The sequence below is a fragment of the Mus musculus genome, chromosome 5 (assembly GCF_000001635.26).
Source record: "Mus musculus strain C57BL/6J chromosome 5, GRCm38.p6 C57BL/6J".
In the NCBI taxonomy this organism is placed as follows: Eukaryota; Metazoa; Chordata; class Mammalia; order Rodentia; family Muridae; genus Mus; species Mus musculus.
Genome location: NC_000071.6, coordinates 142,349,194 through 142,363,406, shown reverse-complemented (window position 1 = coordinate 142,363,406; position 14,213 = coordinate 142,349,194). Strand labels below are relative to the sequence as shown.

Sequence of the window (14,213 nt, the reverse complement as noted above, 5' to 3'; positions counted from 1 at the left end):
TTCAGCACTCTGGAGGCAGAGGCCAGCCTGGTCTACAGAGCAAATTCCAGGACACCCAAGGCCATACAGAGATACTCTGTCTCAAAAATCCAGGAAAGGAAAGGAGAGGAAAGGGGGAGGGAAAAAAAGATGTCTCCATACTGGCTGATGTCATGTGATATTACTCACCTAATCATTTTCCCATGGCAAGATTACTTGCAAGGCCGAGATCCTGTAATTATTTGTTTGGCTGAACATGTCACACAAGATCTTTGTGGCACATGCATGATGAGGGAGGCTGGGACTCAGCCAAGTGCAGAGCTCTGTTGGCAAGGGAACAAGTCACATGAAACAGGGTGACAGCCAGGCAGTGCTCCCGTGGGATCCTAGGACTCACAACCTGGCTGGCAGGCATAACAACAGTGTATGCCTCATACCAGCTGCTTTGGAGGCTGAGAAGGGAAAACCAGTCTGGGCTATGTGGTGCTAACTTGCCTCAAAACAAAGCCAACCAAATAACAAAGTCCGGAGTCTGGGGGATTGCAAGGTCTCACCTCCGTTTTTTTAAACAGATTTTTTTTAAAGATTTATTTATTTATTATATGTAAGTACACTGTAGCTGTCCTCAGATACTCCAGAAGAGGGCATCAAATTTCGTTACGGATGGTTGTGAGCCACCATGTGGTTGCTGGGATTTGAACTCGGGACCTTCGGAAGAGCAGTTGGCGCTCTTAACCACTGAGCCATCTCGCCAGCCCTAAACAGATTTTCTTTTAAAAAGAATCTATTTATGAATGTATGGAGGAGATGGGGTCTCTCATTGGTCTTTCGTTTGCCAAACAGGCTGCCTGACCAGTCAGTGGCTCCAGGGTAACAGGCATGGCTTTAAGTGGGTTCTGTGGGTCGGAATTTAGGTATGAAGCTTGCATAGCAAGCATTCTACTTGCCAAGCCACCTTTTGAGCAGTGCAAATCTTCCTGAATTATCTATTTTCTTCTTTGTAGATGTGAAAAGACCTCCACATTTTCAAAATGAGACTGAGAATTTAGATTGGGTAAGAAAAAGCCCAGCCCACTTTTTTATTTCATTTGTAATTTTTTTTTTTTTTGTTATTTTGTTCATTTGCCTTTTGAAAGATAATCTTACTAAGTAGCCCTGGATGATCTGGGACTCTCATAGACTAGGCTGGCCTCAAACTCACAGAGCTCTGCCTGTCTCTGTCTCCTGAGTGCTGGGATTTAAGGCATGTGCCACCAAGCCTTGCCCCTGGCCCGAGTTGTAACTATAAGGAAGAGTGTCTAAGACATCCAGGGTACTGTCCTTAGAAATCCCAGATTGTTGTTGTTTGAAATTTTTATTTCATTTTGTGTGTAGCGCATACATGTGTCCACATCTGTGTGTTTTTGTATGTGTGTGTTTGTGTGTGTGTGTGTGTGTGTGTGTGTGTGTGTGTGTGTAGACTTAAAGCCAATGTTAATGTCTTCCTCAATCACTCTTCACCTTATTCTTCAAGACAGAGTGTCTCTTTGAATTCAGTTAGGCTCACTTAAGGATCCTTCCGACTCTTTCCCAGTGCTGAAATTCCAGCCGCGCTCCGTTGCATCCAGGTTTTTTTGGGGGGTGGGGTGGGGTGGGGGGAGGGGAGCTGACGAGAATCTGGACTCAGGTCCTTATGTTCCCATGGCCCACACTTTACTGATCTGTTTTACCCAGCCATTTTCCCAACTCCACGCTTCTTATTATTCCTGTTTTAAAAGACAGGAATTGCTGAGTAGCTGGCATTGAACTCCGAGTACTCCCTTCAGCCTCTCACGGTGGGATTACAGATGTGCTCCACCATAACTAGCTTGGATGCATAAATATTTGAATCATCTTGGCGTCATATTTTTGGGCTATGCATTGCAGGGAGAAAACTAGAGGCTAGGAGGTTTCACCAAGGCAGTGAAGGCACCTGATAGAACGTGTGGCAAGAAGTACAGGGACAGGTTTTCTCTGGCTGCAGAGGCATCTGTGAAAACAGTGAGACACACACAGCTGCCTTCATAAGCAGGGGCACTCCTGAAAAGATGCCAAGAAAGCTATGGCTGCCAGCACTCCTGCAGAGGGATGGCGGTGGGGACATGTTGCTGGGTTCTGAGCTGCCCCTTCTGAATCGGGTTCTATGTGTGCATTTCCCATTCTAAAGGATGGGAAACATGGACTGTAAGTAGGCTCACCTCACCAAACCGTCTCATTTTATTCCTACACTTTAGTCAGGGTCTTACGTAATCAAGGCTGACCTCAAATTCACTATGTGGCTGAGGGTGCCCTTGAACTTTTGATCCTTCCCTCCTTTTGAGTGCTCAGATCACAGGCGTGAGCCACTCTGCCACTTTGGAGGCTGCATTTTTAGCAAGATCTCTGATGTTACTGGTGTTGCCTGAATGACACATTGTGCATTGAGAATATTCTAAGCATCTTCCAGTGCTGGTGCCAGTGCTGATGCTGATGCTGATGCTGATGCCAGTGCTTATACTGGTCCTAAAGCTGATGCTGGTCCTGGTCCTGCTGCTGGTACTTGTTCTGATGCTGGTGCTGGTCCTGCTGCTGGTACTTGCTCTGGTCCTGCTGCTGGTCCTGCTGCTGGTACTTGTTCTGATGCTGGTGCTGGTCCTGCTGCTGGTACTTGCTCTGATGCTGGTGCTGGTCCTGATGCTGATGCCGGTGCTTCTTCTAATCCTGATGCTGGTGCGGGTGGTCAGGATGCTGGTGCTTATCCTGATCCTGAGATTGATGGTGATGCTGCTGCTGGTACAGATGTTGCTGCTGCTGCTGTTGACACTGGCATAGAGATGCTGAGGTTCCTGGTCCTTGGACTACTGCCCTAGTTTGATTTATGTTGCTGTGATAAATACCATAACCAAAGAAACTTGGGAGGAAAGGGTTTATTTTTATCTTAAAGGTTTTAGTCCATTAGTGAGGAGAGCCAGGGCAAGAACTAACGCGGGGCAGAATTCCAGTAGGGAAGGAACTTGGAGCAGAAACTCTGGAGGAACTTGCTCACTAGCCTGTACCTAGGCTCACATTCAGCTATCTTTCTTCTCTCCTCCTCCCCCCTCTCCTCCCCCTCCTCCCCTTCCTCCCCTCCCCTTCCTCCTCTTCCTCTTCTTCCTCCTCCACCTCTCCTTCCTCCTTCTGACAAGGTTTCTCTGTGTAACTCCGTCTATCCTGGAACTCACTCTGTAGACCAGGCTGTCCTTGAACTCAGAACCTGCCCCTGCTTCCCAAGTGCTGGGATTAAAGGTGAGCATCACTACCCTCCCCCCCCCCGCCCCCCACCCCCACACCAGCTACCTTTCTTATACAGCCCAGGCCCACCTGTCTGGGGGTGATCCTGACCACAGTGGGCTGGACTCTCCTATATCAGATAGCAATCCAAGGACATGTCTTTAAACATGCCTACCAGTCAGTTTGATTGAGCCCCCCCCCCATTTTAGACTCCCTCAGATTACTGTGGACTGTGTCAAGTTGACTACTGAAACTAGTCAGAACAACATGTTGGCCACTAAGACCCCGCCACAGCATTACACAAGCCACATCAGCGACATACAGAAGTCTGCTGAAGTCCTGCACTGGGATCCACATGATCCACAGGACCCAATGCTTGCTTCCTGCACAGTGGGTGAGACTTTCCTCTGACCTAGCCTGGTTATCTCCTCAGCTGTTAGCACTTAAGACCAGCCATGAGCGGCCACCTGAGCTTCTTTCCCTGGTGGCTTTGGGAACTGGCGTCTCCCTTCTTTTTGCTATTGCAAGTGAAGAGAGGATAGCTATAAGCTAATGGTTGTCTGTCTATAAGCAAATGGTTGTCTCTATCCAGATCCACCGCACGATCAGATCAGGACCACAATGCCTCGCCCCTGTAAGCTGAGTCTGCGGCAGCTTTGCTTGCTCTGAAGTCTCCAGTGTCGGGGAGAGGGCAAAGCCGGACCCCTCGGCAGCTCCTTTCTGAGTCCCACCCTAGCCAGCTGCAGTCCCCTAGGCCGCTGGCCTGATCTCCTGCTCCTGGGGTAGACAGAAGGAAGATCCAGAGCAGGGCTTGTCTTGCGGGATTCTGTAAGCACAGCTTGGATGGATGTGTTTGCGGGCTGGAGAGGGAGAACACTCATTTAATCATCTGATCAACGGAGATCAACACGTATCGATCGCCTCCTGTTGTGTGACAGGCAGCTTGCTAAGTGCCGGGGACACAGAATCAATGCAGAAAACAAATGGTGACTAAGCATTGCTCAGATTTGTGAGGTCACCATTAAGAACGACCTGCAAGGGTGGGGAGCAGAGCTACCGAAGGGTTCCTTTTCCTTTTTCCTTTTTCCTTTTCCTTTTCCTTGTCCTTGTCCTTGTCCTTTTTCTTTTCCTTTTCCTTTTCCTTTTCCTTTTCCTTTTCCTTTTCCTTTTCCTTTTCCTTTTCCTTTTCCTTTTCCTTGTCCTTGTCCTTGTCCTTTTCCTTGTCCTTTTCCTTTTCCTTTAATGTCAAGGCCTTGCTCTGTAGTCCAGGCTGGCCTCAAGCTCACACCAATTTTTCTTCCTCAGCACCTTCAGGGATGGGATTTTAGGCATGGGTCATCCCTTGGCTGAGGGGTGGATTTTTTTTTTTTTTAATTATTTTTAACTGTATATGTATGTGTGGAGTTTGTGCTCTTGGTGCCCATGGAGGCCAGGAGAGGTCGTCCTCTTTGATTTTGATGAGGTGTCAGATGCTCAAGCCAGGCCCAGTGTCTCACAGTCTCCCTCCCTCCCTCCCTCCCTCCCTCCCTCCCTCTCCTTCAGAGCAAGCAAAGCTTACAGGGATGAGGCATTGTGGTCCTGACCGTGCTTTGGTGCTGGATGGAGACAGCCATTAGCTTATAGACAGACAACCACTAGCTTACAGACAGAGTTCAGATTCTCTGGACTAGAGTTACAGGTAGCTGTGAGCTGTCTGCTGTAGGTGCTGGGTGCTGAGCTCAGGTTCTCTAATAGAGCAGCAAGCACTCTTAACCACTGGACTATTGCTCCAGTCACAGGGTGGTTTTATTTATTTATTTTTCCTGTTGCATGTATACATTTTATTCTTTTTTATATATAAAAGGCAACAGTACATTGTTGATTGGAGGATTAAAGAAAGGAAACCCCTTTTAAAAAGTGGAGTTTCCCGCCCCTATTCCTAGGGCTGTAACATATATGTATGTATATATTTATATATTTAAAAAACAAATTATGAAACTTACGACCTGGACATCAGCCCCTCCCAATGTCTATCTTATAACAGAAACATATTACACAGCCCCCAGTCGAGGGTCATAGCTCCAGATGTGAGCTACACCCTTCTTATCCCTTCCCCCTCCCCAAGCCTAGAAGTCCATTTCAAAAAAAAAAAAAAAAAAACAGTAGGCACACGCATACTTAGAAACACAAACACACTTCTGGGTCCACCTCCACATGGAGGAGTCCACAGGGTGGTTTTAAATGAGAGATGTGTGTGTGTGTGTGCGTGTGCGTGTGTACATCATGTGCACTCATGTGTGTGTGTGTGTGTGTGTGTGTGTGCTTGGGCGCGCGCGCAAGCGCGCGTACATACCTTCACGTGTATTCAGGTACTTAAGTGTGTGTTTGTATGTGTGAATGCGCATATACACGTGGAGGCCAGAGGACAACCTTGTGCGTCTTTTCTCAGAAGCCATTCATCCTCTTCTTACGAGGCGGGGTCTCGTGGTGACTTGAATAAAAATGGCCCCCAAAGGCCCTTAGGGAGTGGCACTATTAGGAGGTATGGACTTGTTGGAGGAAGTGTCTCAGTCTCTTCCTGCTGTCTGCTTATCTGGATGCAGAACTCTTAGCTCCATCTCCAGCACTGTGTCTGTGGGCACACCGATGGCACTCTTCCTGTAGAAGTTAGGCCTGGCTCTTCCTCCCAGCCCCATACTCCCAGAAATAAGATTCAGACTCCAAATATATTTACAAGTGCCTTGGCTGTATAGCTAGGCTCTCCTCTGACTAGATCATAACTTAGAATAACCCATTTATTCTCATCTATGTTCTGCCATGTGGCTGGTTACTTGTGCTCAGATACCATGTGGCTGTGTTGTCACGTCTTCCTGGGTTAATCTCCTGCCTGGCACTATCCCAGAATCCTTTCTGCTTACAGGGTGTCCCACCTCCTATTTTCTGTTTAAGCTATAGGCCATCAAATTTATTATTGACAGGTGCCACATGCATACAGACACAATATATTTTTTTCTACAACTTCCTGCCATGACAATAATGGATTAAACCTCTGAAACTGTAAGCCAGCCCCAGTTAAGTGTTTTTCTTTATAAATGTTGCTAGGGTCTCATCACGGCAATAGAAACCCTAGGGCAGGCCTCTCACTGGTGAAGTAGGCTGGGCTGACTGGCCTTTGAGCCCGAGGGATCCTCTAGGTAGCACCCCACTCCCCCTCAAGAGCATGTGGATTACAGATGTAAACTACCACATCTGGCTTTTAGGTGAGCTCTGAGGATTTGAACTTGGCTCCTCACACTTGTGCCACTGAATCATCTTCTCGGATCTATCACATGAATTTATGTGTGTGTGTGTGTGTGTGTGTGTGTGTGTGTGTGTGCGCACACGTGAGCGAGCATGTGCCAGGACCTGCGTGTGGCTGTCAGAGAACAGCTTGGGAGACTGAGGTCTCTCTCCCCTGTGCAGTTGTTAGAAATTTTGGGCACCTTTATGAGCTGAACATTTCACCAGCCCTATTTTTAACTTTAGAGATCAGGTATTGATATGTATCCCAGACTGGCCTTGAACTCACAGTCACCCTGCCTCCATCTTCCCAGGTGCATGCCATGACGCTTCCTTAGTTTTGAGGTCAGAGTTCCAAGTAGCTGGGAACTGTGTCCACAGAGGTTCTCACACATTCCTCCAGTTCCCACTCCCCTCCCATTAATCTTTCATTTGCTTCCTTTCTCATTTTTACCTTACCTGATGTGTATGTATGTTGTAAGTACTTGTCTTTAGAGGGTTCTATTGCTTTGAAGAGACACTATGTCGATGGCAACTCTTAAAACCAAAAGCATTTATTTAGTTGGTGCTGGCGCTTACAAATTCAGGAGTTTAGCCCACTGTCATCATGGCAGGAAGCATGGTGCCACATAGACAGGTATGGTGCTGGAGAGTAGCTGAGAGTTCTGCATCAGGACTGGCAGGCAGCAGGAAGGGAGTGAGACGCTGGGCCTGGCCTGAGCATCTGAGACTTCAAAGAACATCCTCCAGTGACATATTTCTTCAATGAGGCCACACCTCTAATAGTGTCACTCCCTATGGGCCTATAGGAGCCATTTTTATTCAAATCACCACAGTGCTTATGATATATGTACACGTGTGTTTGGCCAGATATATGTGGGAAGGCCAGAGAAGCGTGCTAGATGCCCCCAGTCTTCACTCCCTCCTCATTTGCTTGAAACACTGTCTCATTGAACCTGAAGCTAGGTGGCAGCCAGCAACCGCTGGCTTGTCTCTGTCCCTCCACAGTGTGTGTGTGTGTGGGGGGTTCCAGCTTCTTCCATGGATGCTGGGATTCAAACTCAGGTCTTTGGCTTGCTCAGAAAGAGTTCTCGGCCACTGGGCATCTTCCCAGTCTCTCAGCTTCCTTTTATTTATTCAGGCCTGCCTGGTGTAGTCCCCAGAATGTGGTTTGTCATAATGACCCAATTTCTTGAACTGGAAAGCCGCTAGTATCCTAGTGAGCGATTACAAGAAACATTGTTGCTGGTCTCCTAGTCTCTAATCATTCCCGATGGGGCAATCTATTCACCGCTCTGTGGCTGAGATAAGAACATGTATTCTCTGCTGAAGAGCCTCCAAAATCACACAGACAAAAATTTGTTAGGGCATTCACAGCACCCTGCCATTCCGTCTAAACCTCTGTCCTTGTCACCTGTTACAGTGTCACTTCCTGGAGAATGTCAACTCTGACCTGTGTGTGTGTGTGTGTGTGTGTGTGTGCCCAGCACATATGTGGAGATCCGAGGACAACCTTAGGCATCTTCCACTGTATATGTGGGACAAGGTCTCTCAGTGGCCTGGAATTTTGCCACACAGGCCAGGCTAGCTGACTCATGAGCTTCCAGGGATCTGCCAGTCTCCACCTCCCAGTCGCCATCACTGGAATAACAGGCTAATGCAATGGCACATGGCTCTTTTTTTTTTTTTTTTTTTTTAAAGATTTTTTATGTTATTTATATGAGTACACTGTAGCTGTCTTCAGACACACCAGTAGAGGGCATCAGATCCCATTATAGATGGTCGTGAGCCACCATGTGGTTGCTGGAAATTGAACTCAGGACCTCTGGAAGAGCAGTCAGTGCTCTTAACTGCTGAGCCATCTCTCCAGCCAGGTACCCGGCTTTTTATGTGGTCCCCACACTTTTGAGACAAGGGATTCTTCTACTTCAGTCTCCTGAAAATCTGGGATGACAGTTTGTGCCACTAGAACCTGCTTTTTTTTTTTTTTTTTTTTTTTTTTTTTTTTTTTTTTGCTTTGTTTTGTTTGGGCTGGAGAGATGGCTCAGCAGTTAAGTGTGCTCACTGCTCTTGCAAAGGATCCAGGTTTGATTCCCAGCATCCACATGGTGGCTCACAATCATACTAATTTGGGGTTTAGGAAACTTGATGTCTTCTTCTGACCTCTATGCATATACACACATGCAGGGAAAACATTCATACACATAAAATTAACAAATATAAAAGGATATTCTAGCTTAGTATAGTGATATACTCTGAAGGAGACGAAGAGAGGAAAATCCTGAGTCAGAGGCCAAGACTGGGCTGGATAGCAGCCCTTGTCTCCAAAAAGGCTTTCTTTTCCTTTTCTTTTCCTGCAGGGTCCTATATATCCTAGGCTGCCCTCAAATATGCTATGTGCCTGAGGACTACCTTGAACTGCTCATCCTCCTGTCTCCATGTCTTCAGGGCTAGGAGTACAGGCATATGCCACGGTGCCTGGATTTCAAAAGAAATCCATCCCCGTTGCTGGGGAGACTGAGTGTACACAGCCATGCCCTGCTTTTGCTCCATGCCCAGCGTTGTCAATGGGTGCTTGGGATGTGAACTCAGGTCCTCAAGCTGGTACAACAAGGACTCTGACCTACTGAGTCATCTCTCTAGCCCCTATTTTGGATAAACTCTTTAATATTAAATTTTTTATTGGTGTATAAGTGCATATGTGCATATTCTTGGGGGTGTGCACAGAAGCCAGAAGAGGGTGTTGGATCCCTGGGAGCTGGAGTTTCAGGCAGTTGTGATCTGCCCAACATGGGTGCTGGAGACTAAACTTGTGTGCTCTTAACTGCAGAGTCGTCTCTTCAGCTCCTGCTTCTTAACTCTTGAAATACAACAGCTTTGTCCATCTTCCTCTCTCTGTCTGTGTCCATCTCTCTCTCCAGGACCTCAGACACGTTAGGCAAGTGCCTCTGTCTCAGTTGAAGTACTCAGTGTATGACTTCCGTCCTCACATGGGTTATGAAGGCTGCTGCAGAGCCAGCCATCAAGTAAGCATCCAAGGGGGTCCAGGAGGGACTCAGGTAACATCATTCCTTTCCTAGCTGCCACTCCTCTGTTTACTTCCAGTAGGGAGTAGGGATAGCAAGGCTCCTCCTCTGTAGCATGCAGCACCTACCAGAAGGTCCAGGGCCCCCCTACAGATGCCCAGGTTCAAGTGCTTGGGGAGCTAGAAAGTGAGTAGTGAGAATCAAGGTCTGGGGAGTGGAGGGGGGGGCTGGGGAGGTGGAGCTGGGGTGTGGGGGTGTGTGTGGGGTGTGGGGTGTGGGTGTGGGTCTTCCTACTAGTTGGTGCTGGCGGGAACCACTAGCCTATGCCTTTAGTGAGCCGTGAAACTACAGAACAATTGGGATAAAGCGAGTCAGACAGACAGACTAGAAAGGATGAGGAATCCAGCACAAGTGCTGATCATTGTTGACCAGAGCAAGGGGGACACAACTGCCAATCGCCTACAAGCCACGCCCCCTCATCAAGCCACGGCCCTCACTGAGCCACACCACAGGCACTGACTGGGAGAGTCTAGACAAAGGCTTTGGTGAGACCTTAGGCACCATAGTGGTGAAGATGTGGAAGGCTATTGCATGGGAGGTGGCAGTCAGCCGTTCTTCACCACCTAAGGGCAACAACCCACCTTATACTCTGTGGGAGATCCAATGGCTTGTGTCCATAGTCACCTCAGAGGCAACTGCAGAATTTCCCCCTTCAGCATGGTGCATTCAATGGCTGTTCATCTGGGCCACCAGCATAGCTCAGCCTGATCCCTGCTGCTCACACAGCATAGTAGCTTTCCTTTGTCCCACACGCTGCAATGACACTGAAGTATGACGTCAAGGTCCAGTCCATTTCTATCCCAGGCTGCCAGGGAAAGGAGGACAAGGAGTGAGACCTCTCAGGGGTAGGAGGACCTTCAACTACTTTGAGAAACTACCAAAGGGTGCAGGGCCCTGCTGACCTCCAAGTGCTGCTGTGGGCACCCCTGGATGGGTAGTGGCATACAGGCAATGGATGGGGGATGGATGGCACCAGTCCCACAGAATAGGCCACCTCGAAGATGCTCCCCAACGTGTTTCTCCAGGTGGAAGGGTGGGTATAATGGGAGCTATTTTTTTCTTGGATGTGATGGTAATACTTGACAAATGCCACTTAAGGAAGGGGGAGCCTGTTTGGCCCAGCCTGTGAGCTGTCATTCGTGATGAGTCATGGAAGCAGGGCTTGACTGAAGTCCTGCCTTCCCTCCCCTCCTGCCCAGCTATTGGTTGATCAGCATTAATTATTAACCAATTAGAGGTGATGGAAAATAATCTTTACGTATTATTGAGACCGGAGATGCTCCAATAATCATGATAATGCCAACATCCCACTGCAACCTGATCTCTGGGCACAGAAATCAGCATCTGAATACAGAGTGCTCACAACCATCCCCCTATGTGGCTCAGCAAGTGCATTGCTTGTCTAGAATCCCCCAGTGAGGGGCTGGGGGTGTGGTTCAGTGGTAGAGCCCCTGCCTAGAATCCCCCAGTGAGGGGCTGGGGGTGTGGCTCAGTGGTAGAGCCCCTGCCTAGAATCCCTCAGTGAGGGGCTGGGGGCGTGGCTCAGTGGTAGAGCCCCTGCCTAGAATCCCCCAGTGAGGGGCTGGGGACATGGCTCAGTGGTAGAGCCCCTGCCTAGCATGCATGAGACCCTGAATTCTATCCCAGAACTATATAAAAAAAAAAAAAACAAAAGAAAACGAAAAGCCCACACACCCAAAAGTTACAGAAATTACCAGTGTAAGGGTCTGTGGATTCACCAAAGAATGATACCCCAGACTTAAATTGTTGTGTTTTATAAAAAGACAAGAGGAGAGGGAATCTGTTTGGTGGGTGTGCAGTCAGGTGTGGGGGAAGGAGGTGCCTCTGTGGGCCCATGCTGAGGCATCCCTTCCCCCTGAGGGATCAGGGTATAGTATAGAATAGAGTATATTCAGGGCATGGGGAGGGGAGTTGAGGGGGTAGAGACAGAGAAAGGCAGAGACACAGAGAGAAAAGGAGTAGAGAAGTAGAGGCCGGCCATGAACATGTAGAGAGAGATGGGGGAGGGGAATGGAGAGAGAGGAGAGAGCAAGATCAAGGAGGCAAGAGAGAATGGAGGGGGCAAGCAGCCCCTTTTATAGTGAGTCAGGCACACCTGGTTGTTGCCAGGTAACTGTGGGGTGGAGCCTAGACAAAATGCCAACACAAATAGTATGTAAATGCAAAGAGTGTTTTATTCTGCAGAAGTCCAGCATGCTGGGATCTACCATCTACAAAGATGGAGACCCTGAAGTGAGCTTGCAGGTCCGATTTAAAGCATATTAAGGGGATTCTGGGGAGGGGTAGGTGACCTCTCTCTTAATCTGTTCACTCTATCTCTAGGGACATCCCAGAACCAACTGGGATGTGGGGGTGGGAGGCTGGAAACAGTCGCTGACCTTGCTTCAGGCTGGGTGGTGGTGGTGGTGTAGCTTCTGAGGCCTGGACTTGCCTGGAAAGTCCTTGGAAACAGAGATTTAGGCCTAGTCTCCGGAGCTGCCAATTTGAAGCCTGTCACAGAGTCAGCCTGTCTCACCAGTACCCAAGATTCAACTTCATGATGTTCCATTATGACTCCACAGACTTCCCCCCTCAATCCCTTACTCTTCAGACCTTCAATCGATTTTCTATTCTCACAATTTTGCCATTTAAAGAATGTTATATAAATGGAGTAATATGGAGTATAACCCTTCGAGACAGGCTTTCTCTGCCTTCTGTAAAATCCCCTGTCAACTGTCAAAGTTATTATGTATATCGGTCTGTTCTTTTCAGGGCTAACTAGCATTCATTATTGGTGTGATGGTACAATTTTAACGGAGGCCTTGGGTCATTTCTAGTTTTTGACTATTATGAACGAAGTCTCTCTGAACATCGTGTGTGTGTGTGTGTGTGTGTGTGTGTGTGTGTGTGTGTGGTACCAAGGAGTTTAATTAGGGTTACTGCTTTCAGAAGCATGTTCAGGTTTTAGAGTGAAGCTGACTATTATAGTGAAACAGGTTTATGGGTGTCAACATTTGTTCTCCAGCAGGTGGCGCTATTTGGAAAGGTTGTATGACCTGTGGGAGGTTGTATGACCACAGTTCTCGACTCTACTTCCAATCCTGTCTCTGCTCCTGGTTCTGCTAAAATGTGAGGAGACCCAGCTACCTGCTCCTACATCCGTGGAGCCTCCTTGGTCTTGTCAGTCCATCTGTCCCCAACTCATAACACATAGACTTATCCACATGTTTCCCAGTTAGCCCCAGTCCCTGCCATGCTCTGTTGCTTGCCACCGCCACGACTGTTGTCAATGGCGATAGAAAACTCAATGTGTGATGCTGATATAATGGCCGCTTTTCTATGCTCCTTATGTACACCCCTGCCTGATGCCTGTGATGGTTTAGTGATTGTCAAGTTGGCAGATCTAGAATTACCTTGGAGACAAGCCTATCTGTGAGGGATTTTCTACATTAGGTGGGAAGACCCACCCTAAATGTGGGTGACACCATCCCATGGCTGGGGTCCTGGACTAAAATCGAGCTGAGCACCCGCATTTCTCTCTCACTGCTTCTTGACTGTGGGTGCAGCGTGAGCAGCCACCTGGAACTCCCACCATCCTGCCTGTGTCTTCTCAAACTGTGAGCCAGAATAAACCTTTGCCTTCTTAAGTTAGCTTTTTCACCGGAATGCCAGAAGCAGCGAATACAGTGTTGCAGGCATGCACAATTGTGATTACAGCCTCGACACTAACAAGGTGTAGTGGGAATCTTGGCTTCTTTCTTTCTTTCTTTCTTTCTTTCTTCCTTTTTTAAAACCAATCATTTATTTAGTATACTATGTTCTGTCTACATATATGACTGTACACCAGAAGAGGGCACAGATTCCATGATAGATGGTTGTGAGCCACTATGTGGATGCTGGGACTTGAACTCAGGACCTCTGGAAGAGCAGTCAGTGCTTTGAACCACTGAGCCATCTCTCCAGCCCTTGGTTTCTTTAAAAACAGAAATGTTATGTGAATGTTTTGTTTTAATCCCAGGTGTGGGATATGGGGCTGCTTCAGATTGTCCACAGCAGCTGACTGTGATTTGTCTCATGCTTTGGCAGAGGCGTGATTCTACCAGCTGAAGCTAGGTTATGTTTGGAGTTCTGGGGACTTTTCAGAAGGTTTATGAATGCCAGTGCCCTGAGAAGTGGCGGCTGCTGCTGCTGCTGTTGCTGTTGTTGCGGTTGCTGTTGTTGTTGCTGCTGCTGCTGCTGTTAGCTGTTTGCTAGATTGTTTGGTTGTTGCTGGTTGCTGTTTGGTAAGTAGAAGAAATTGGGCTTGCCCCAAAGAACTCAATGTCCCTAATTAGCAGATTAGACTAATCTGACAAGATCGACACCCCCTTTTCCTTCTAACCTTCTTTCCCTCCTACCTACCTTTGGGAGGTTGGAAGGAATAAGGGTAGAGAAGGGTGGTATGGAAAAGAATCCAATAAAATAGCCCAAATTCGGCTACAACAGGGTTCTTGAACTCAATCTGATCATGGTGATCTACTTTCAGTTCTGTTGCTTTGAAAAAATATTTTTGATAAGAAAGCAATTTAAAGGATAACGGGATAAGCTCATGATTGCAGGTTACAGTCCATCACAGCAGGTACT

The 14,213-nt window shown here is 47.8% G+C and overlaps 1 long non-coding RNA gene across 1 annotated transcript; it reads left to right on the top strand.

Moving 5' to 3' along the window:
• Positions 1-103: 103 nt before the first annotated feature.
• Gm30998 lies at positions 104-13,256 on the top strand. The gene is made up of 4 exons (XR_377176.3): positions 104-526; positions 984-1,033; positions 9,426-9,530; positions 12,616-13,256. It is a non-coding gene; the product is annotated as a predicted gene, 30998 (long non-coding RNA).
• Positions 13,257-14,213: the final 957 nt, after the last annotated feature.